We start from the raw sequence: 25323 nt of genomic DNA, 5'->3' as shown, positions 1-25323 counted from the left end.
CCTGGGAAGTTGGCTGAATTCTATCCATATTCGGGATGGGTAAACTCACCTGCAGAAATATGTAGTGATTAGAAAAACCCAGTAGGCCTGTATTTTTTAAGATTATAAGTGGCAAAAATCAGTTTGGCAAGGAATTTTAGAGAGGAAGGGAGGGAGAAAGAAAGGGGAAGGAAGGAAGGAGCCCGAGTAAAAGAGTAGAAAAACATTATGTACTAAGAGTCAGTATTCTTTCATGAAACCAGTATCATGTTTGCATGTACCAGATCAAGAAGTAGAATATATTTCTTGCTGTGTGTTGTCAAAAAAATGTCTGCAAAACCACTGCAATAGACAATGGAATTATGTTAAGAGACCTAGAAGGGTTTGAAAAGTCATCTACTTCATTCCGCTCTACTTAGGCAGTGTTTCATTTAAAGAGTGTGTGTGTTAATTGCTTGGTCCTATCCAACTCTTTGAGACCCCGTGGACTGTAGCCTGCCAGGCTCCTCTGTCCATGGACTTCTCCAGGCAAGAATATTGGAGTGGGTTGCCATTCCCCTTTCCAGGGAATTTTCAAGGGATGGTACCTGGGTCTCTTGCATTGCAGGCAGATTCTTTACTGTCTGAGCCACCAAGGATGTCCCCATTTAAAGAATAGGCCAGACTTAGTTATTCTTCTTGCTTATCTTCCCATCTTAATATATACTATTAATGGCTTGTGAACAATTTGTGTCTTGAAAGCTATTATTTCAGTAAAGAAAGCTGTAGCTTAAAATATGAAGGGAATTCTGCCAAGCTCCTCTTTTCTCTATGGCTCTTCTATTACCGTGTGACCCCGGGGCCCTGGACACATTCCACGTCTGGAAGCACTGTCGGAAGTGCAGACCTGAAAGCCTGGGTTACTAGAACATCATGTGGTCAAGTATTCCTGTGGGTCTATTTTTTAATATATGTTTACTTTAAAATAAACATTTTTCTTTTCCCTAATTGTTTATTAAAATATTTTTATTGGTCTATATAAATCATATGAGAGCCTGAAGTGCTTGAATTTGACTTTGTCCCTTCTCAGTGGGGGAAGCTTGCTTTTGTGCTAATCAGGACTATGGTCTCTGACTGAAATTTCTGTTTTTGCCCCCATTACACACGCTTACTTCATTCCTGCCATTTTCATTAGTTCAACATTTGGATCAAAAGGCTCACATGTATGTGTGGGTAAAGGTGCTGATGGCAGGGAAACACTTCCATCATCAGTAGTGGGCCACTGGCCCAGTAATAACAATAAAATAATAATGATGATTATCATTAACACCTATTTCTCAACACTTTTCTGTGCTAAGCAAATTACGTGCATCGGGTCAGTGAATTCTCCTAATAACCCTATCTCATAATTGAAGAAACTGAGCTTAGACGAGGGTAAGTAATGTGCTAGTTTGTGATTGGCAGGACTCTTTACCTGGTCTCTCCTTTCATTTTTTTTTTTTTTCACTAACTGAATACGGAATCTGAGTGTTTTCCTCCAAAGACCTCTTGCCTAAAAGGCAATTGTGATACCAGTGAGATAGATTATGTAAGTCATGCCTTGTTAACTGGCATCTGAAGTGCACCACAGATTTTATTTCCCAGGCAGGAAGGGGTCATTGCAAACGTGGATGTAGGAAGGGGAGCCCCTGGGTAAATTGTATACAAAGCTGTACACAGATGTGTTTTGGGAGAGAAGAAAAGCAAACACTGTGAACTTACTTAACTGGTTTTATTTCCTGTACATGTTCGTCATGGGTCAGGGTTGCTATTCAGCTAGCTGTTCATGTTTGAGTACCAATCCTGCCAGTAAATCTTGGTGTTTGACCTTTAAGGGTCATGAGAGTCGTTGGAGCTCTTTGAGGGAGAGCAACAGGGGATGGGGAGAATTTTTGTGCAATTAGAAAAGTAATCTTTTGAAGAATAACATGCTTTCCTTTTTCCCTTTCTGAGAAAATGACTTGATCCTCAGTTGGCCCTTGACATTCATCTGCCTAGGGGAAATAAGGATTTGTTACAGAGGAATGAGGGGGAAATAACTGAGATATTTGGCTTCTGACAGTCAACATGGGATTTTATAGCAAGACAAGAACTTTATAAGCCCAGGTTAGTGGCTTGAAAGAGGATTTCCTAAATTCCCTTTGAAAAAGAGAATTCCTGTGCCTCCCTGAAGAGCCCCACTTGGGGAACTTAATTCAGGAAGTTCTCCCAGAGGGTATGACTGCCAGGCCCGATGCCTGCTGCTCAGTGGCAGAAGGACGCTATGTTTTTGGTCCTGGGGAATGATGGGAAGATGGGAACAAGAAATAAGCACAAGGGGGAAACTGCCAGATTTGTGTCCCAATTTCTCCCCTCCAGGCTTCTGCGTAGAGATGACCCGGGTGCATCATAGAATCGGAGGGAATGGCAGGGACTGGTCCTACTTGGGCCCTCGTCAGGAGGCCCGGGAGGCTCTGTTCCGCTCTGTGATACTGTGCAGAAGTGTGCTCAGGCAGGAGGCCTGGAGATTCAGCTTTCCTGAGAAAGCCACAGTGACTGACTCTCTGGCTGGTGGCTGGAGGGGTGAACTTTCAGGGCAAGGTGACCCCGGAGTGAACACTGCAGAGGGAACCACCCGCTTCGGCTACCCTGGGCCAGGGCGCCATGGGCCTCATGGACCCACAGTCAGAGAGCTGAGAAGAGGTTGAGGGAGGGCCACAGGGCCTGAGCACCCTGAGGAAGGCCCCCTCGCAGATCATAGCTGTATGGTCTCCAAGCACAAATTTCAGCTGCAAACACCAACAGGGCAAGGAGCGGCCAGGTGGAGAGGGGGCATGGCTCCCAAGGCCAGAGGAGTCAAAGGACACTGCACTTGAGGGGTCTCTGGATTCTCTCCTTTGTCATATGGTTGATAAGCCCTGCTGGTACACTTGGATAAATGCTGGGAAAGAGGGTGAAGGTATGAGAATGCTGAGAAAATGTGAGATTGCTGAGAAATGTTATTTTCATCCAGAGAAAAAGTGTTACCTAAAGGAGTTATTTATTTGATGAGACTTAACTTTCTTTTTTTGCTTTTCTTTTAATTATTTTAATAATTGTGAAATATTTAAGAAATAAGAAGTCATGTAAAGAACTTATGTATCTACTACTACTCAGTACAAAAGACAGGAACATTTCCAATACAGTTGAAACTTCCAGTATACCATGCCACAGATGTCACTTTTATTAGGTTGAACAAGATGAAATTGCCCATATTTGACTGTTTTTTACCTACCCAAAAACCCCAATAATTTTATATGATTTAACCTGATATTTAACCTTTGTAAGTTTGATCAGTACCTTGATCATTCTGTTGCCCACTTGGAATGTTTTTCTTCCTTTCCTTCACTTATCTACATGCTACCTGTGCTTTAAGACAAGATCTGAGCCCTAATTCTTTCAAGTTTTCACTGAAGACTTGAGCCTGCATAGAGCTTTCCTCCCCACCAATCCAGAATGTACTGTCTGTCTCCGGCAGCATTACCTTATTTTTTAAAAATTGTTTATTTAGGCTGTTCCGGGTCTTAGTTGCAGCATGTGGAATCTTTAGTTGCAGCATACAGGATCTAGTCCCTGACCAGGGATCAAACCCAGGGCCCCCTGCATTGGGAGTATGGAGCCTTAGCCATTGGACCGCCAAGGAAGTCCCTCATGTAGCAATATTTCATATGTCATATTCTTTCATTGTCTGGACTACAAGAATTAGCACCTAGAGATAGTATTCTGCCTGCTATGCTGTTTTGTTAGTTAACGTGTGGAAGAAATAACCGGGTTTGACTCAATTTTTATTGGATTAAAGACAGTATACAGTTTGTTTCTTGGAAGTTATGATTTGCAGTGATTTTATAAAAGATGCTTGAGCCCCACACCCAAACTAGTTAGGAGAGACACCCTAAAGGGAAGAAATCTGAGAAAGAATCAGAATATGGAGCCTATCATCCATGAGTGTAGTCAAGTTTTATCATGTCCCATTAAATACTTATGGGCTAGGATATCTCAAGAACTAATAAAAGCCACCATTTATGGAGTAACTAACATCACCCAGGTGCCATCCTAGGCATTTTATATAATGTCATATCTATAATACAATAACCCTGCGATGTAGGGAATATCAAGCTCTATCAAGTTGTGAAAGTGAAAGTGAAGTCGTTCAGTCGTGTCTGACTCTTTGTGACCCATCGACTGCAGCCTACCAGGCTCCTCTGTCCATGGGACTCTCCAGGCAAGAGTACACCATACTTATTTCCATTCTTAGCCATAAAAATGTGCTGGGGTAATTTCTTTCTTCTTTTTTAAATCCAGTCTTTATACCAATGTATTTATCAGTATAGTTAGGCCATGCTGAATTAGCAAATTAATCAAATCTCAAAGGGGTAGCACAATAAAGGTTTGTGGTCGTTCTGGTAAAACCCAATGTATTTTGAAAAGCTCAGTAGTTCAGGTCTTCTCCGTGGGGTGACTTAGGAGCCTTGGCTGATATGTTTCTATATTATGTTTCTACCGTTCCTCTAAGAGGAAGAGGACAGCCACACCAGTCTCTAAGTGGGCTGGGAATCACCCATCACCTAATACCCATATTCCCATTTGCCAGGACTCAATCTTGAGGCCCTACCTAACACTCGCAAGGGAGCCTGAGAAATGCAGAGAGAACATGAATATTCAATAAGCCACAGCCAATGAATCAGGTGGAGTGGGGCCAGGCATCCCAAGAGGGTCACTTTATTTGTAGGATTGGAGAATCAGAGATAACCTCCTCAGTTCCAGTGGTACCAAGTTCAGCCGGCTGAGGTAGCTAGACTATCTGATCATCTTTCAGGTTTTAGAGGTGCTTGGACTTTCACAGATATTGAAGAACATTTGGGCAAAGGTAAAGGAAGACATAAAATAACAGTAACAGCAACAATAATAAGCTACATAGAATAAGAAGGAACTCTGTAGTTCTTTGGGCACACCTGTTCATATGATTATTGAGAGGCTATCATCTCTCTGGGAAGATAGGACGTGAAGCATCTTGTCCAACGAGCCCTGGACCTGAGGTGCTTTCCCTGGGGACCATGTACAGACATGGGAATGGGCTTTAAACCGCAAAATGTTTGCAAAATTTTGTGTATATGCACAAATGTGCGTTTTTCTGGTAGAGATTATCCATATCTTTCACAGAGATTTTCAATAGTTTCATAATACATAAAACATTAACATTTACTTTTCTAAACAAGGAGTAGGATTTCTAAATAGGAGAAGTGGAGATCAGAGGCTGTCAGGAAGCAGGTGCATAGGAAAGAGGAAATTCATATTCCCACCTGACTCATAGTACTAACACACCAATGCATTTACATGCAAACCTAGAAGTGAGAATTATTTCCTGGCTGAATGAAGGTTAAATAATTTTCCTCCTTTAAAATGATTTTAAATTGGTGAATCTTGGCACTTTCACATTTTCAAATTTTATTACCTTTATGTTTCAGGCAATGGGAAAGGCATTAAAAATGCCTCTTTGGTTATCACAGGAGATGGTCTCTGTGCTATCTCTAACTCTTACTGTATATAACCAACAATTAGAAGATACCCCCCCAAAATCTGACCACTTATCTACACCAGAAAATTTTTAAACTTAATTCTGGAGGATACCTCAATCTCCTCAACTGTAAAACAATGATTTTAATCCTCATGTCCTTCAAAAGGATGACTCAAGTTTTTTTAATATCCACAGTTGTGTCTGGAAATTATTACAACCATAATAAAAAACAAACACTGCTAAATTAGAAAAAGAATGTATCTTAGACCAAAAACAATTTTTAATTAAATTTTGCTTTGCAATCTCTTGTAAGGAACAAGCCACATAACAAGTGTGTCCATAAAGCAGAGAAGGAAATGGCAACCCACTCCAGGATTCTTGCCTGGGAAAGTCCATGGACAGAGGAGCCTGGCAGGCTACAGTCCGTGGGGTTACATGACTGAGAATGCATGCATGAGGGTGGAGGGAGATGGGTTGGTAGCAATAAACTGGTAAAACTAAAAAAACAAACAAGAAAAACCCACAAGTGTGTCCATGAAGTAATCCGATTCATTTTTCCATGAAGTTTTATGGAATCAGTTTAATTACTCAATTCTGTTGCTCACCTCCATGGCAACAACCTAGATGCAATAAGTATAGGTTTGCTTCTCGGTATCTCTTAACTAATATTAATTCTAAATTTAACTAAGGTATTATCTTCCATGAAATCATATAGCAGCTCACAGAGAAGTCTTCATGACTGATGCAGTTACTGCTCATGCATTTCTTGAAAAATATATTTTGAAGACAGAGACGTTCCATTGCTTCTTGCTGGAAGAGAATGAGGAATTCTGCTTTGAGAAACCCAATATGAAAAACTTCCTCCACTATTTCTCACCTCCTGAGAATTTTCTGAGCCCCTTGGAAAAACCTCAGAGCCTATAAACAGAAGGAATTACCAAGCAATATTCATAAGTACAATCTACAGCAGCCTCCAAGTTCCCCATTTTTTATTTGACAGCGGTCAGATATAGCTCTTCACTTGCCCTTTATTTCCCGATGATTTCCCTGTCAAGCTAGACATTTCGTGTCTCCTTCTCCTCCTACATGTTGACTTCTGTAGACTTCCAGGCTAAGTGCAATCAGTTGTCAATCTTTTTGAGCTGGGAGATGTTCAGATGGTGAAAAATGTTGCCACTGTTTTCCTAGCTCTTCCAAAATGAGTTGCTCCCTTTGAGCTCTTGGTTTTGACGACCCTAAGTGTGTTCTATAAGAACGGGATGCTTATTTTTAAGGAAACCTGGCATTGGTCCCCACAAAGCTGCTTTCTTCCTGGACTGACCTCACAGTCCTCTCCAATCCCCACCCTGACACGTACTGGTCACCCTCACACTGAACCTGAGCAGTCAGTGACTGGGTCTGTACATTAACAAAATGACAGCAGAGGGGCACCCAAGGCTCACTACTTCTGAAGACATGTTGAAATCATTTGTATCTCTGCCTTGACTCTCTCCAAGTTACAGGTGTTTCCAATTTTCAACTCGTGGCAGAAACCATAAGCCAAGGAAGCAAATAAGTGTTTCCAAAAACTGTTGAAAAGAAACACCCTCCTACTACCTAACTGTGAAATGCCCAACTTGGGACTTCCATTAACTTTTGACCTTCTTTCTTAGAAACCCATACGGAGAGGATTCAATTTTTCTAAGCTGGTTACTGAAGACTGGAATAGCTTTTTAGCAGCAGTGTTAGGGTCCCAATTTCTTCAATACAGGAAACTGGGTTGGCTCTCAGACCCATCCCCAATATGTTATAGAGGCCTACGTGAATTCATTCCTAAGGATTTGATCCAGGCTATTTGTTCTGCTGCTTTGGTTTTTCCCGTAATCATCAAGATGGTTCAAATACAGGAGAATGACAAGTATCAATCATATTATTAATATTTCACTCTAGAAATGTGTGTGTTAGCTGATGACACAATGTTCCAAGACTGTCCAAAGTAATATGGGTTTTCCCTGTTTAGCTAGGGGAATACATTTCTGGAAATGGAAATGCTAACTATATAGTTTTTTTCGAGATGCTGCTCTGGTGTTGCAAGGTTTAGTTTTCTTCAAATGCTCTGAGGTTACAGATGCCTCTCTCCCCGGTTTCTTCCAGCTATCAGTCATTCAACTGTTGATCAATCCCCCCAGGCTGTGGCAGAGCGAGAATATCTTTTCCAGTGTCAAAGAACTTACTCCATCCTGTGATGATCTGTTGATCTTTATCCTTGTTTCCTGAATTCTTTCTTCAAAGGTGTCCCCAGCCCCTGCAAAACTCCCATTTTAACATTCAGCAGAATATTCTTCCTTTATTTCTTTGTGGCAGGCATAGTACCATTACCCACACACATGTTGTTAGCCCTTATGGGTCAAAACTGTCTCCCAGGGCACAAACTAAATTAGAGAAAAATAGGTCACATAGAAGTAAACAACATACTCCAGAACTCACTCAACGGAAGCGCAGCTCCACAGTTCCCACCTGGGTCCAGGCCACCATCATCTCTCACCTGCAAATTGCAATAGCTCGCTAACCTTGCCCCTACCAGTTGTTTTCTCCAAGTGGCCAGAGCGGTCCTTTAAAAATGTTAGTCAGGCCATGTCACTCCTTGGCTCAAAATCCTCCCTTGACTTCACTTTCACTAAGAATAAAACCTGAACTTGACTTCACCTTCTTCAGGGCTGTGCTCGTGTCACCTTAATGACGAAGCCTCTGCCAACCACCCCTACTGTTTTCCTACACCCTCAATTCCTTGTTTTCCCTTTTCCTCACCCCTAGCACTTACACCATATCACTATTATTACTTTACTTACAATGTGATGTTTCTGCTACTTCCTTTGAGAGATGTTTCCCATCCCTCTTGAACCAAGGTGGGTGTGTAACTGTGGTGGAAGTGATGCTAGCCTCAGTGATCTCTGAGGCTAGGTCACAAAAACCCATACACCTTCTGCCTGGTCCTCTTGGGACCCTCAATCTTGGAACTCAGCCATTATGATATGAGGAAGCCTAGGCCACATGGGTCTTGCCTGGAAAATCTCACGGATGGAGGAGCCTGGTAGGCTGCAGTCCATGAGGTCGCAAAGCGTCTGACACCACTGAGCGACTTCACTTTCACTTTTCACTTTCATGCATTGGAGAAGGAAATGCATGAAACACCCACTCCAGTGTTCTTGCCTGGAGAATCCCAGGGACGGGGGAGCCTGGTGGGCTGCCGTCTATGGGGTCACACAGAGTCGGACAAGACTGAAGCGACTTAGCAGCAGCAGCAGGCCACATGGAGAGGCCAACTGTTGACTGTCCTGACCAACAACCCTAGGTGCAGTCCATGCCAACAGTCATCATCAACTTCTAAACTTTTGAGGAAGCTTTTGGGATGACTTCAGCCTCAGCAACTGCATGAGACTCCAAGTGAGAACTGTTTAGCTTAGTCCTCTGATGACCTCCCAGAACTGTGAGGGATAATAATAAAACTGTTGTGCTAAGCCACCAAGTTTTGCAACCATTTGGTATTCTATAATAGATATTGGAACAATTTACATGTATATTGTATGTCTCTCCTCACTAAAGTTCCATGAATTCAAGGATTTTGTTTTCTTTGTTACTGCATTCCCAGCACCTAGAACAGTGCCTGGCATATAGCAGGTACTCAATAAATATTTGTTGAATAAATGAATGGATGCATAGATGCATTTTCAGTAAGGTACTCTAATGGTTATTGATCAGTGGGAGATGGTACAATCTGCTGGGTTAGACCTCATTGGCATAGATCATAAGTTGGCACTTAAGAGCATGGCAAAATATTTTTCAGCAAGAATATTTGAGGCAAATGACATTATAATGAATTATAATAATTTTTGGAGGAAAACATAAAATAGGATTAGAGCTTCATGCAGAATGTCTTTTGACGATTCATTCCATAATCCCACCATGGGCCTTTCCAGATCGGGTCTGGAAAAGCTTCAGAAGTATTTTCAGAAGGCTCAGTGAGTCTTACAATTCACAGAATAAAGTTCTTCCTGTGAATGACTAGTTGAAACCACTCACATGTTTCTGGTGTGAAATGGGTGATGAAGATGGGTGGTGGTGCATGCGTGTGCATGGGAGCACAATCTGGGATGCTTCCTCCCACTGCCTATTTTCGTAGTCTGGTGGTTTGGAGTGTGTACAAGAGAAGGAATAAATATGGTTCTGCATCCGCCAGTCTTGCACCAAGTACTTTGACTTAGCGTTTGGAACAAATATTTGTGTATTGCTTAAAGAGCAATAATATCCTCAAATATCCAAGGGAAATACTAAAATTTTATCACCTCAGGAGGTCATAAAGGAAAAAATTTCTTAAGTTAACCTGGGAAAGAGGTTAGTTTTTGTTTGAGGTAGAATAACAGAAGGATCATCTTGAATGGACAAAACAATTTCTTTAGGCCAATCCATCTCAGCCTTGATTGGAGCTAAAAGCTACTGGGGAGTCTACAGTTTCTTTGAAGATCTACGACGAGTCTATTCATCTCAAAGCAGCTTCCATACATGAATCACCTTGATAAGCAATCACGTGTGGCTTCCAGAATCTAGAGAGGTTCAGGGTAAAAATAGCTTTTAAAAGCTCTTCACTTAATGCTACTTGACTGAAATGTCTCTTGAGGTACAGTGAGTGCCATTTTGATGCCTTTGTTCCAATGACAGTCGTTGGTGCCATTGGGCCTCACCATCTGGCCTATAGAATGAGGTTATCCTCTTGATTAGGTATAAGCCTTGGGTGGAAAGTGTAGAGACTCTCAAAATTTTCCCAGGAAGTCCAGGGAAGTATTTCCTTTGGAAACCCCATCGTTCTCACCAAAATTTAGAGATTGCTTCTAAAGCTAATTATTTTTCATTTCATTTTTTAAATTATTTATTTATTTGCAGGCCCAGACAAACTTGACTAGAAAAGAAGCCCGGGCATGAGTTAGGATGAGTCCATGACGTGCCACGCACTCCAACCAATTGAAAAACCACAAAAGGGGGAGGGCGGAAGTGACGAGCCGTATCCCTCCGCGGAGCGAGAGGGTCGGTGGGGGGAGTCGGCGTCTCTCTCCCCCGCGCCAGCTCCCGTACACGGAGCCGCATTCCTTGGCCCCCCCGCCCCCCTCCCTCGGGGCCCCCCCGCCCCCCTCGGGAAAAAAATCCACCCCAAATCACTCGAACCCGAGGGAGGTTTCCTTTCACCCTCGCGGAGACGAGATTTCAACGGTTCCCTCTTCTCCGTCTCCCCCCCAAGCCCCCGTCCCCTCCCCTGCTCCCACCCCCTTCTCCCGGCGCCGGGTGCAAGGTCCCTTTAAGGCGACGGCGCCTTCCTCGGGTCAGACTACCGGCGGCGACGACCACGGGAGGTGAGTGAGCGAGCGAGCCTTCCCTCTCCCCACCCCCTTCTCCCGGGGGTTCCGTTATCTTTTTGCTCGGCGAGACGTTCCGAGGCGAGACAATGAGAGGGGGATGGGGCGGGAACGCGAGGGGTGGGGGCGGGGGCCCGGCGGCGCGCGCCCCCGCCCCCCTCGAGTGGCGGCGCGGTCCGCGGTGGCAGCCGGCGTGGGGTGCGGCGCGCGGGCGCGTGTGCGCCCCGGGAGCCGCGGGAGTCGCGCGGCGGGCCGGGCCGGGGAGGCCCCTGTCTGCCTGCCGGCCGCCCCCGCCCCCCGGCGCCCGCCGCGGCGCGCGCGCGCACTCGCGCCCCACGGTCCCGCACACACCCGACGTCCACACGCACACCCGGCGCGAGGCGTCTCGGAGGAGTGGGCGGGCGCGGGTGCGGGCGGCGGCCCGCTGGGGAAGGGGCGGAGGCGCGGGCGGTGGCGAGACGGCGAGGCGCGGCGGGAGGGGCGGGCGAGGGGGCGAGGCCGCGCCGGGGAGGCCGGCGGGCCGACGTCCCCCGGGGGTGGGGGTGGTGCTCGGCCCTCCCCCGCCACCCCCGCCGGGGAGCTAGCGGGGCGCTCTTTTTGAGCGCGGGGAGGAAAATGAGTGATTGCTTAGCCGCTCCCTTGTGTTATGTAATCCCGCCTGTAGTACATCCGAAGCCTTAGTGCGCTGCAGTTAGTTTACAAAGTCTCCTCCCCTGGCTCTAAAATTTCTTCGGGATGGCGCCGTGATTTATAAAATGGGATGGGGCGGAAAAAGCTTATTTTCGTATGGTTATATCCTGCCGCGGTGGGCGCCATGTTTATCCCAGGGACTATTTTCTCTAGATTCTTAGCACCTTCTCAAAAGGAGGGATATCGTTGATCCACCTGCTTTTTCTGCTTTCGCAAGTTGTCCTGCTTTCTCTCCCGGCAGACGCGGGATTCCTTCTAACTTAATAATGCTGGACGTTTCTCTGCTTGTCTAGGACATTTTCACCTCAGAAAAAGGTAGAGCTGGAAGGAGTCTTGTAAGACATTTAGTCCAAATTTCTTTTTCGAGATGGAAACTGAGATACAGGTGTCCTGTCTCGGAAGAGCCGTCATTCTATTGCAGACTGTGGCCCAGCCCTCTACACTCCTTTAGACACCTCCCACCTCCTCGCAAAACCCCACAGACGTGCAATTTGACTTTCAAAGGAATTTTTCCATCTAGATGAAGGGAAACGGCGGGGGCGGAGGGCTGCTTCTTGGCAAATGACGTTAAATTTTGAGATCCGTTGCTTTTGGCTCTGGGAGTTTGAACTGTTTAGCACAATCGGTCGTAACTTCAGGATGCATAAAAAGTACCTTGCAGGTCGCTAAAAGTGCTGTTTGCGGGATACCTCAGCTCCAAGCTTATTTGGATGGGATGCTGAGGGGGGTATATCGTCTCTTCGCTTTTAATCTGCAGTCCTTCAGCTGAGACAGATTAAGGTAACCACCATATTAAGAGTTACGGTTTTAGCATAAAGGTGCTCAAACTATCATCTTCGAACAATTAAGTGGCAGTCTATGCCCTTGATTTCCTCCCCTTTGTATATTATGGTTGTAATATACCAGCCATGCTGAAGTATCTCAAGCTAAAGGAACTGACAGAATAGAGTCTCTTGGGATGAACATGATTTTGTGTCCACCCCACCTTGAACCAGTGGTAAAATCTGGAAAAGCAGTTCCCAAAATGTGGCCTGCTAATTTCTGGGGTTCCCCTCAAGCCGTCTTGGGAGAGCTAGGAGGTGGTAACTGTTTTCAAAATAATACTGAAACCCTGGTTAGCTTTTTCACTGGCATTTGCGCTGATGGTCCAAAGGCAACACTTGATAAAAACTACTGTGGGAAACAACTACCATACTTACTTGAGAATGTCTTTGATGAAGCAGTAAAAATAACCGTTAAATTTCAACCCTTCGGTACATGTATTTTTAATTCGTGAGAATCCGTGACCAAATGGGAAATGTGCATAAACCACTGATTCTGCCTACTGCGGTAAATCTTTGTCATAAGGAAAGGCACTTGTGAGATTTAGCGGCGAGTTGCTGGTTTCCTGGGCCAGCATTTTTACTTGGAAAGAACGACTGACAGACTACAGTTTTTCACACTTGAGTGTTTGCGATGTTTTCTTGAAAGCAAGTGAAGTGAGCTTGTCACCTCAAGGAAAACAATTGACAGTATTCTCAGTGATAAAAATTTGAGAGTGAAAATTAGAATTTTTAAAAATTTGATATCAAGTTTAACAACTTCTGGTACTTAAAAGACTTTCCTTGCAAGTCATTGTTAATGACTGATTTTTCAAACATATTTTATGGTGAAATGTGTCAACATTGGGAAGATAGGCATAATTCAGTAAATCTGTATTTTCAAATGACTTTTGCATAACTCGGGTCACCGTGAGTAATCTTCAAAATTCAGCATACACTGATGGAGTTTAACATAACTTTCATCAGGAGGGGTTCAGATTCCAATATCCAGCTATTGTTTAAGAAACTATTATTTGTCTAGTTTTAGTACTGTCTCAATACACACAACTATCTGAAAAGGTTTTTAGAATGCTTTTCCCTTTTTCTGTCTGTGTGACAGCAGATCTTCATTATATGCATAACCAAAACAACATAGAACAGCAGACTGAAGGCAGAAGCAGCTTTGAGAATCAAACTGCCTTCTATTAACCTAGACATGAAAGATTTCCGAAAATGTGAAACAACATCATTTCACTGTTTGGGGGAAAAGAGTCATTTTTAATTGAAAATTTTTGATATATTTTAATTATGTTATCACGTAATGGGTTTGTTGTTTTTTATTGTACTGATAAATATTTAAACTTTTTACGTTTTAATTTCTAAAGTAAATATCAAAAGATCTTTTCCACATTAATAAAAGCTCTTTAAGATATTTAATAATTTTAAGAATGTGAAGGGGTTCTGAGACCAGAAACTGGGTTTGCCCTATCCTCTGCTCCTGAGATCATCCAAATCTGTCTCCTATTTAGAAACTTCTGGAGAATTCAGAAATGTTAGTTGGAGTTAATAGTGGAAGAGGCAGTGAATTGGAAGAGAACTGCAGAGCAAAAAAGCTTAGTAAATATACCAGACCAGCTGTGACCTTGGGCAAGTTACTTAAACTCTCTAAACCTCATTTGACCTCATCTATAAAGTGTATTAGGAGAAGGCAATGGCACCCCGCTCCAGTACTCTTGCCTGGAAAATCCCATGGATGGAGGAGCCTGGTAGGCTGCAGTACATGGGGTCGCTAGGAGTCAGACACGACTTCACTTTCACTTTTCACTTTCATGCATTGGAGAAGGAAATGGCAGCCCACTCCAGTGTTCTTGCCTGGAGAATCCCAGGGACGGGGGAGCCTGGTGGGCTGCCGTCTGTGGGGTCGCACAGAGTCAGACACGACTGAAGCAACTTCGCAGCAGCAGCATAAAGTGTATTATTTAGGACACAGTTAGAGAATTCATTGTGGTAATGAATGTAAAGTGCATAATAATGCTTGGTATTATATGACAGTAAAATAAAATATATTCCAAATGATGTTTTGTCTTTTTTCTCCGTATAGGTCTTTTGGTTGTAAGTGGAGATTTCTGATTTAAATTGCAAATCCTAGAACTGGTAGTGTCTTTGTTATAGATCAGTATGATAAGACTTTGATAGATTCTTTGGCAGTGTGGTTTGTGATAATAAACCATATCCACAAAAACATTTTTATATGTAACTCGAGGAGAGGAGAAGGAAATAACATTTTGCTAGCTTTGGCAGAGTTAAATTGAGTAGAAATGGAATTTAGACAACAGGCATGTCAATGAAGAACTTTTCTTGGGAGAGAAACTGAATATTGAATTCTTTAAAAATAGGAAACTTAACTGCTCACTTCAGTTCAGTAGAGAGCTTATAATGAATATATATGGATTCTTCTTGATAGGAAGTTTGCTGCCAGATAAGTGGGAAGTATTTTATGTTTAGGAATATTAGATTATTAAGAGTATTTAAGAACCCATTGTGAAAGTTATATGTGAGGTTCTACAATAGTTCCTGTGAATGATAGACTGGGTAAATAAAAGCTGCTTACTACAAGTTCAACAATAATTTGTTTCGTAGCCATACTGAGTATTCAGCCCTATAGATTTTCTGGAATTAATCCCTTTTAAAGGAAAAAATTGAGGTAACTTGACGTTTGTTGTTTTCAGCCACTAAGTTGTGTCCGGATTCTTTGCGACCCCATAGACTGCAGCACTCCAGACTCTCCTGTCCTTCACTGTCTTATGGAGTTTGCTCAAATTCATGTCCATTAAGTCAGTGAAGCTATCTAACCATCTCATCCTCTGCTGCCCCCGCGTTCTCCTTTTGCCTTCAACTTGAATACAAATGCAAATTGTTTTGAGGATTACTATTGTTTATTTCTCACCCAGGAGCAAGAGAGAGTAGTATTCTAAATTTTTTGTTTGTTTTTAAAACATTTTTACTGTTCCACATGTTCTTTTTATCTTGATTTATGGGTGGGTATGCACTAGCAGTGAATTGAAAATGTTAGGTACCGAATTCTTCATTCCTGGAACTTCAGCACTATAAAAGAGTCAGACATAGGAATCCAGAGCTTCAAAAGCCAAATCTGTCTGGAGAATTTTGGTAGAAAACAGATGTTTTCTTCATCTTATTTGAGATGAAGATAGGTAAACCTTTCTGCCCATTAAATACCTCAGAAGTACACTGACAGTTTTAACTGAGGGGTTCTTTTTGCTACTTTTAAATAAGATTGCATAGTCTCTTTGTATCTTGCTTTTCAGTTCTATAGGTTTTTACTCACTAGCTGGTTTTATAGGACTATATTTGCCAGCATGTAAGGTAACAGTTCAGTCCTCCCTAGAAAGGTATGTATCTGGTACACCCATCTTACGGTGATAGATGAATGCCAAAGACTGAAAATCACCAGTAGTCCTGTGATAGTTGCAGTGTGGAGTAAAATGTACTGAGTACACAGAAGTCACGTTACCAGTGAGATTACTACCACAGAACAGAGGAACCAGATAGTTACCAAGATGTCAGCTGATCGAGATGCCTTGATTAATGGAAGATGGCAGTGTTCATCTCATCTTGCAGTACCTCCTTGGAAATCTGTGTACCCCAGCTTAGTTTTATTTTTTCCTAGGACTATTTAATTATAATGCAATATATTAAGAAATATGTATATATAATCTATGTGAAAATTATTCCTAGAAATGAAAAGAGGTTAACAGAAAATTCAGCCCACAAGGCTACCAGTTTGACTTAATTAATAGCAAAAAGGAAATGGCAGAATATACAGGTATAAAATATCACAACCAAAAGATGATTAGGTAGTTTTCCCCGTTTTTTTCTTTTTCCTTTTTTTTTTCCTTTATTGAGGTGTAACTGACATAAAATTGTACGCTATTAAAGTGTACATCGTGATAATTTCATACATAAATATTGTGCAACTATTACCCCATTCAGTTAACACACCCGTCACCTCACATACTTAGGCTGTGTATGTGTGAACATTTAAGTTCTATTCTTTTAGTGAATCTCAGTTATACAGTGTTATTAACTGTAGCCACCATATTTTTCATTAGATTCTCAGACCTTATTCAAGAAAATTTCATGCATGTGAAAAAAGATGAAAGAATACAAGGAGAATCTACAATGAACGCACCAGCTAGACTCAGTGATTTTTAACATGCTGGCATATTTGATGTCTATAAGAAAACACCCAAATACATATTTGTTGAACCACCTGAAAGTCGTGATACTTCCACTGAACATTTCATGCATTTGCTAAGATTAAATACGTTCTCCTACATAACTAATACTGCTATCCTTTCTAAGAAAAGTAAAATTCTCAAATATAATTTTATCTAGTCTATTTTTGAATGTTCCAGTTGTCCCCAGTATGTCACTTATACCTTTTTCATGAACCAGAATCCAGTGGTTTCACATGTTGCATTTTGTTATATCTCTTTAGTTTCTTTCGGTCTGGTTTAGTCTTCTCTGTGTGTGTGCATGTGTGTAATTGTGGGTGTGTGCTTGACATTTTTAGTGTGTTAGTTTTATAAAGTATTCTGTTTTCTGCATTTGTCTGATTATTTTGTTTTAAAATGTCCCACTTTTGGGTTTATCTCAATTATTTCCCTGTGGTTCTACTAATTCTTCTGTTGCTATACTTCCTAAAAACTGGAAGTTAAATTTAAGTGCTAGATTTGATTCAGGTTACATATTGTTGTTAATAGCTTTTATTATTATTTTTTTAATTGTTGTTTTAACAAAAGAACAGCTGATGACAGAGTTTGGATTATCGGCTCACATTTTTCTATTTAAGTTTATTATTGTCATAACCTTTGGCTTTGAGATATAGAGCTACTTCTGTAATTTTAAGTTCAAGCACAATAAGACTTTGAGAAAGACCGTAGTAATAAGTTTGCATCATGTCATTTTGGTTCGCCACCCTCTGAGAAAATGATCTGAAAGTTAAACAGGCGAGAACAATTGATATATTTAGCAAAAGCAACCCGTAGAGAAATAGAATAGTAAAGAGGTCAAAACCAGAAATTTTCAAAATGGAGATTTGGGGACTTTGGTAAATTATTTTCACAAGGATTATTTACCACAGTTAATACTGATAATGGGGATTACTGATAGTAACCATAAATTTAGAGAACTAGTGTCATAGTGCTGTGCTAAAGTTTTCTAAGGAGAAATGATGTACTTAGGCAGGAACAAGCTCTTTCACGGGCAGATCATTATAGGGTGAAACAAAACTAGATTTATATGAGCTTTATAAAAATATTTTTATTGTGTAAGGTGTAACCATTTAAACAATTCATGGGAATCTTGTGCTCATCTTTTCTGTTGCAGAGAGGATAAATTATTTTTGAAAGAAATGAGAAAATTAACATAAAGTAAATCAACTATGGGCTTCGCTTGTGGCTCAGCTAGTAAAGAATCCGCTGGGATTCTTTGAAGAAGAATCGCTGGGAAAGATTGAAGGTGGGAGGAGAAGGGGACAACAGAGGATGAAATGGGTGGATGGCATCACTGACTCAATGGACATGAGTTCAAGTAAGCTCTGGGAGTTAGCGATGGACAGGGAAGCCTGGCGTGCTGAAGTCCATGGAGTCGCAAAGAGTTGGACATGACTAAGCAACGGAACTGAACACAACTGTACTTCAGTTTAAAAGGAAAATGAGAGTTCTTTATGCATAGAATGTGAGATGATTTTTTTTTTTTTTTTTTAAATTTCTGCTTCAGAACATGGATTCAGTTTGATCAGGGCTTCTCAGTCTTGGCACTGTTAACATTTTGGGCCTGGTAAGTCCCTGGCTATCCCATGCATTGTAGGATGTGTAATAGCACCCCTGGGCACTTGTCTCTAGACAGATGCCAGTAGCACCCTTGCCCAGCCCCACCCCTAGTATGAGTACCAAAAGTGTCTCCAGACATTGCCAAATGTCTTCTGGGGGCAGATTATCCCTGTTTGAATGTTATGAGTTGGATAAAAGCCACTGGCATATGTAGATTCCTTAATGATCTAGCTTTCCTTTTCTATAATCTGTGTGCGGCTATTGAACATAGTTACCTTCTGTAGATATGTTGCGCAGTTTGGACTGTTTTTACTATATGTTGAAGAACACTGGAATATGATGACATTTCTTTAGCTATGTTGGAAATTTTATTGAAGGTAGAAAGCAGCTCTTCATTTGTAAGTCAAGTATAGGTCTTTATTTCATCCCCCTCCGACCTCCCAGTTTGCTTGAAAAAGAACCTTATTAGCTATGTGTTGTGGATAAAGTTTGTGTTAGGAGTACTTAAAAGTTTTGTTTAAAATTCTCGAGTGATCTGTTTATATCTCGGCATTCATGAAAAGACAGTCTTTTAAATAGTTGCTGAGAGCTGTATTCATTATTTCAGTACCTGTGAGGGAAAAGAATCTGAAAAAGAACATAGGCAGGCATAACTGATCCACTTTGCTGTACACCTGAAGCTGACACATCGTAGATATGTTTTTTTCAGTTTAATAAGAAAGACATGGTTCCTGCCCACTCAAATATTTCTGGTAGTTAAGGGAAGAATGTTAAATTGAATTGTCTTATATGTTAGTTACATATGAATGTTCCTATTGTTCCAGCGTATCAGCTAAGAGCCCGAAACTTCAAGGGTCATAGGAGCTAAACAACTTCACATTATAAAGTAAGTTGCAGAGACTTCCCTGGTGGTCCATCAGTGAGGAATCTGTGCTCCTAATTCAGGGTTCACTCTCTAGTCTGGGAGCTAAGATCCCATATGGCCTGTAGCATGACTATAAAGTAATAAATAAATAACAAGGCCGTCTCTGCAGGACTTGTAAATTGGGAAAGTCAGACGCTACTTTGGAGAAGGCAATGGCACCCCACTGCAGTACTCTTGCCTGGCAAATCCGATGGACGGAGGAGCCCGGTAGGCTGCAGTCCATGTGGTCACTAAGAGTCAGACATGACTGAGCGACTTCACTTTCACTTTTCACTTTCATGCATTGGAGAAGGAAATGGCAACCCACTTCAGTGTTCTTGCGTGGAGAATCCCAGGGACAGTGGAGCCTGATGGGCTGCCATCTATGGATTTGCACAGAGTCGGACACGACTGAAGCGACTTAGCAGCAGACGCTGCTTATCCTAGTGTTTGGAAAAGTGGCCAGACACAGGCTTACCGTATGACCCAGAAGTTCCTCTCAGATTACTTATCCAAAAGAATGAAAACATATGTACATACAGAGACCTGTGCCCAAATGTCAGATTTATTCATAATAACCTGAAAATTGAAAACAACTACCTGCCAACATGTGGATGGATAAACAAATGATGGCTTCTCCATAAATGAAGCACCCAGTTCAGTTCAGTCGCTCAGTTGTGTCTGACTCTTTGCAACCCCATGAATTGCAGCACACCAGGCCTCCCTGTCCATCACCAACTCCCAGAGTGCACTCAGACTCAACGTCCATTGAGTCAGTGATGCCATTCGGCCATCTCATCCTCTGTCGTCTCCTTCTCCTCCTGCCCCCAATCCCTCCTAGCATCAGAGTCTTTTCCAATGCGTCAACTCTTTGCATGAGGTGGCCAAAGTACTGGAGTTTCGGCTTCTACTCAGTGATAAAAAATAAACTGCTTAAAAATTCCACAAAACCTAGATGATTGTGTTAAGGTAATGACGGCAGACTAAAAGAAAAAAGTTACTTGCTAAAGGACTTGATTAAAATCTATATGTTGTGTCCTCTTTGATTCTTCTTAAAAAAAATTTTTTTTAACTAGATGTGAATTCTACCAGTAAGGAAAATGATGTCAGCATCTTGTGAAGGGGAAGGGAAAGGTTTGGAAAAGAGTGAAAGTACTGAGAACTAATAAATATAAGTTTAAAAGATTGAAACATCTCAAGAATCTCAGGAGAAAACAGAATTTTAAGGTTCTAAGACAAGGATTATTTGTAGATGTGGATTTTTTTTTTTTTCCAAATGACACAGAAGCAAATTGAAGGTAGCTGACTAAGAGTTGGGGGTTAATGTGGAAATAATTTTATGTTTAAAATGAGCAGAAAAACCCCTAGCATCTAGTCTGATCTTGGAATATCATTCTGTAACAGAAGGAATCAGGGTTCCTTGGGAAAATGGATGATTCTTGATATGGGGCAGGAATGTATGAGATGAGCCTGGAACTTTTTATTTATCCCATAGCCAGAATTTTATCAAACACTCCTGAGCACTGTGTCAAAAGAACTCAAGAGCCGACTGAGAAGTTCCAGTGAGCAAAATAGGACACTTTGAATATCAATAAGGTTAACTGCTGTGGATCAAAGCCCATCAAATGATTAAATCTGTAATGTGATATAATGATAGTTTAAGAACAAGCTTATTGGTCATTTTGAAGAAATGCTAGTGAAACATTATTATTTTGAAAACTGGTAAATAAAGAGAAGCAAGATGGAAAGAATCAAGACTTCTATATGAACTGCACCACTGGGTAACCAGATAGTAGATATGTTTTTGTTTTTTAAATCAGAGTGTTTCAGTTAACAAATGAAAAGGAAATTATAGATTTAGAATGACTATATCTAGGCATTGAGCCTGAATGAGAGGGTTCCTGATAGAAGAAAATCCTGCCCTTAAGAGTAGTCTTGTTGGGGGAGAGGGGAATGTTAAGCCTATATCTAACCACGCCTGTAGATCCAGCTAATCAAGACCTAGAAATTAAAAGAGACCTAAGAAATCTATCAAATAATCATAATATGTAGACCTTATTTGACTCCAAATCAAAGCAAACTTTAAGAAATATGATATTTAATGAAGACATGGAAGCAACCTAAATGTCTTATCAACAAAGACGTAAATAACATGTGGTACATGTGTACAATGGAGCACTGCTCAGCCATAAACAGGACTGAGACAGTGCCATCTGCTGCAGCATGCATAGACCTGAAGGTTATAATACCGAGTGAAGTCAGACAGAAAGACAAATACAGAATACCACTTAGGCGTGGAATCTTAAAAAAGGGTACAAATGAGCTTCTTTACTAAACAGAAACAGGCTCACAGACTTCAAAAACAAATCTATGAACTTCTTTGGTGATACAGTGGGTAAGAATCTACCCAATGCAGAGGACACCAGTTTGATTCCTGGTTTGAGAAGATTTCACGTGTCACAGAAGAACTAAGCCTGTGCCCCACATTACTGAGCCGTTGGGTTCTATGAGCCTGTCTTCCGCAAGAGAAGCCACCACGACGAGAAGCCTGCACACATAAACCAGAGTAGCCCCTCCTCTCCACAACTGGCAAAAGGGAGCACGCAGCAGTGAAGATGCAGAGCAACCAAATAAATAATTTTAACGAGAGAAAAAAGCAAATGTACTGTTATCAAAGGGGAAAGGTGGAGGGAGGGATGAATCAGGAGTTTGGGATTAACATGTACACATTACTGTGTATAAAATAATCAACAAGGACCTGCTGTATAGCACAGCAAACTGTGCTCAGTATCCCGTAGTAACCGATAGGGGAGAGAATCTGAAAAAGAATGGATATATGAACGTGTATAACTGAATCCTTTTGCTGTACACCTGAAACTAATACAACATTGTAAATCATCCTCCAATAACAGTATTTGAGAGGCTTCCCCAGTGGTCAAGAATCTGCCTGCCAGTTCAGGGGTGTTCAATCCCTGATCCAGGATGATCTCACATGCCAGAGAGCAACTAAACCCATGCAACTACTGCGCCCACGCACCTTGGGTCCCTGCTCTATGACAAGAGAAGCCATCGCAATGAGAAGCACACACTGCAACCAAGAGTAGCCCCTGTTTGGAGAAGGCACCGGCGACCCACTCCAGTACTCTTGCCTGGAAAATCCCATGGACAGAGGAGCCTGGCAGGCTGCAGTCCATGGGGTCGCTGAGTCGGACATGACTGAGTGACTTCACTTTCACTTCTCACTTTCATGCATTGGAGAAGGAAATGGCATCCCACTCCAGTGTTCTTGCCTGAAGAATCCCAGGGATGGGGGAGCCTGGTGGGCTGCCATCTCGGGTCACACAGAGTCAGACACGACTGAAGCGACTCAGCAGCAGCAGCCTCAACTAGAGAAAGCCCACATGCATCAGTGAAGACCCAGTGCAACCAAAAATAAATAAATCTTAAAAAAAAAGAAAAACTATGGTATTTGAGAGAATTTGAGGTTTCAGTGTTGCCTGTATATTTCAGTGTTGCCTATAAATTTTTTAGGCATGTTAATGGTACTGTTGCTGTTGCTAAGTCACTTCAGTCGTGTCCAACTCTGTGTGACCCCATAGACGGCAGCCCACCAGGCTCCCCCATCCCTGGGATTCTCCAGGCAGGAACAGTGGAGTGGGTTGCCATTTCCTTCTCCAATGCATGAAAGTGAAAAGTGAAAGGGAAGTCGCTCAGTCGTGTCTGACTCTTAGCGACCCCATGGACTACAGCCCACCAGGCTCCTCCATCCATGGGATTTTCCAGGCAGGAGTACTGGAGTGGGGTGCCAGTGCCTTCTCCATGTTAATGGTACTATGACTTGTTTATTTGATTAGGTTTTAACTTAGCTGAGAGGCTTGTGGGATATTAGTTCCCCAGCCAAGGATCAGATCCTGCCCTGGTAGTGAAAGCGCCAGATCCTAATCACTGGACTGCCAAGGAATTCTCTGTGATTTTTTTTTTTTTAATATATACATAATCTTTCAAGTCCTTACCTTCTAGAGATACACAATATATTTCAGGTGGTGCAGTGGTAGAGAATTCAGGTGCCAGTGCTGGAGACATGAGCTCAATCCTTGGGTCAGGAAGATTCCCTTGAGTAGGAAATGGCAACCCATTCCAGTATTCTTGCCTGGAAAATTCCATAGACAGAGGACGGCTACAGTCAAAAACAGTTGGCATGACTGAGCGCATACAACACACAAAATATTTAGGAATGGGGTATTAGGAATTAGTTTCAAAATAATATGAAGGAAAGAGGGCATACATGAAATAAGGTTGGTTGATACTTCTAAAAATTATTTTTTGGCTGTGCTGGGTATTCTTTGCTGTGCACAGCCTTTCTCTAGTTGCAGCAAGCAGGGGCTACTCCCTAGTTGCGGTGTGCAGACTTCTCATTGTGGTGGCTTGTTTTATTGTGGAGTGTGAGAGCCGTTAGTTATGGCTCATGGGCTTAGTTGCCTCGGGGCATGCAGGATCTTCCTGGGCCAGGAATTGAACGAGTGTCCCCAGCATAGCAAGATGGATTCTTAACCACTTGACCACCAGGAAAGCCTGGTTGATAATGTTTAAAGCTGGGTTGTGGGTGGGGGTGTGTGTGTGTGTGGGTGTGTGTCCCAATCAAGGATCGAACCTGGGCCCCCTATAGTCAGAGTCCTCACCAGTGGACTGCCAGTGAGTTCCCTACTCTTGTATATAATTAAAGTTTATATCTTATTTTAAGAACAGCAGAAAAGGAATCCCTAGGGTATTGATGCGGGTTTGCCCCTTTACTGGCTACAGTGTGAACCTCAAATTTACTGCCTATCCAGGTTTTCCTCTTGATGGAGTATGGTGTTCCCTACATGCTGGCCTTTAATTTCCAAAATTCACATTTTTACCTGGCACTTTTTCAGGAGAAATGAAAATGTTTCAACTTGAATATAACTTTGTTTTTTAGTGTGAAATATATGCCAAGCCTATGAGTACACTTATCCTTTATAGCAAAATAATAGGGAAAATTTACAGATTTTTTTTTTCCTTGTGAGAAATTAAGTTGAAGGTTTAGTGTGTAGAGAAGTTAAACACAAGTAGACTGATCATTTGGAAAATTTTATTCATTTTAGTACTACATATATAGTAATTCTTGTCTTTGTTCAACAATAGTTGAAAGGTAACTATATGCCACAGATGACTTGACTGTATTCTCATGGATCAGAGAATTGTGTTTCTTGAGCATCTTGGTGAAGATATTAAATATAGCACTTCATTGTATTAATGAAAATTCCTTTTTGATAGCTGGAAAACTATAGAAGGGTACTAAATTTGCATTTTTCATTTTTAAAGTTTACAGGGAATTTAATTCAGGTTGATATCTATTTTGGCATGGCCCATCTTTTCAGCAGAGTTAATTTTTTGACCCTGAGCTATAGATGGTGAAATGAAAGGACTGATCCCATTCTCGGATACAGAGTCTAGATCAGAATTGAGAACTGTTTGAAAAACTTGATTTCAGTGTCTTCCTGAGATGTTTTGGGTGTAAGTCATAAAATATGTTCAGTCAGTAGATTTATTTTTCTGAGTTGATACGCCTTGTTGGTTAACTCCATCTTTCACATTGTAAAAATCTTGAAAAATATATTCTGAGTTGAACTTTCTTTTCTATCTTGAACCCTTTAATTTACATTGGTTGTCTTGGCAGAGCATATACCCTAGGGAGTTATTTTTTCTCACTTGGTAAAAAGTAATTAGGATATAAATGTCCTTTCCATCTTTTCACAGCTGCCTTTTCCACTCTTTGTTTCTTAGAATACCTTCTTCATGGTGAAAATAACATAATTTGACTGTGAGGTGGAGGAAACTTTCGTTGTTTTTATTAATCTTCATTGTTTGACAAAACATGAACTCAGTCTCTTAAGATGCTATAAGTGGTTGAGGTAGAAGACTAGCCTTTGGATATACTATTAAAATATCCATATTCACGACACTGAAAACCACAATTAAGTAGTTAGAAAAAAGTTGTTTAGAATGTTATCTTTTTCAGTGGAACTAGACTGGAAAATACAAAAGTGTGTTGTGTAGTCTTAAAGAACGCCTGTGATACGGATTTGGCTTCTTTTTAATTCAGTTTCTGGCTAGCATTGTCTTTTGTATATGTAAATTA

At 41.6% G+C, this 25323-nt stretch overlaps 1 protein-coding gene across 5 annotated transcripts in view; it reads left to right on the top strand.

Annotated features, from left to right (window-relative positions):
- The first annotated feature begins 10525 nt into the window (after positions 1–10525).
- POGZ (pogo transposable element derived with ZNF domain) overlaps positions 10526–25323 on the top strand; it is a 48894-nt gene continuing 34096 nt past the window's right edge. For 2 of the 5 annotated variants that reach the window (XM_069574412.1, XM_069574383.1), the window contains exon 1: positions 10572–10911. The gene's annotated coding sequence lies outside the window, so the exon portion shown is untranslated. Of the gene's footprint in view, positions 10912–12292; positions 12385–25323 lie in introns of those variants that run through there. The other 3 variants (XM_069574356.1, XM_069574394.1, XM_069574363.1) reach the window with 3 other exon arrangements.

Source organism: Ovis canadensis, chromosome 1, assembly GCF_042477335.2.
Source record: "Ovis canadensis isolate MfBH-ARS-UI-01 breed Bighorn chromosome 1, ARS-UI_OviCan_v2, whole genome shotgun sequence".
NCBI classification, from domain to species: Eukaryota; Metazoa; Chordata; class Mammalia; order Artiodactyla; family Bovidae; genus Ovis; species Ovis canadensis.
Note: the sequence above shows the minus strand (reverse complement) of the source record. Positions and strands in the feature narration are given on the sequence as shown.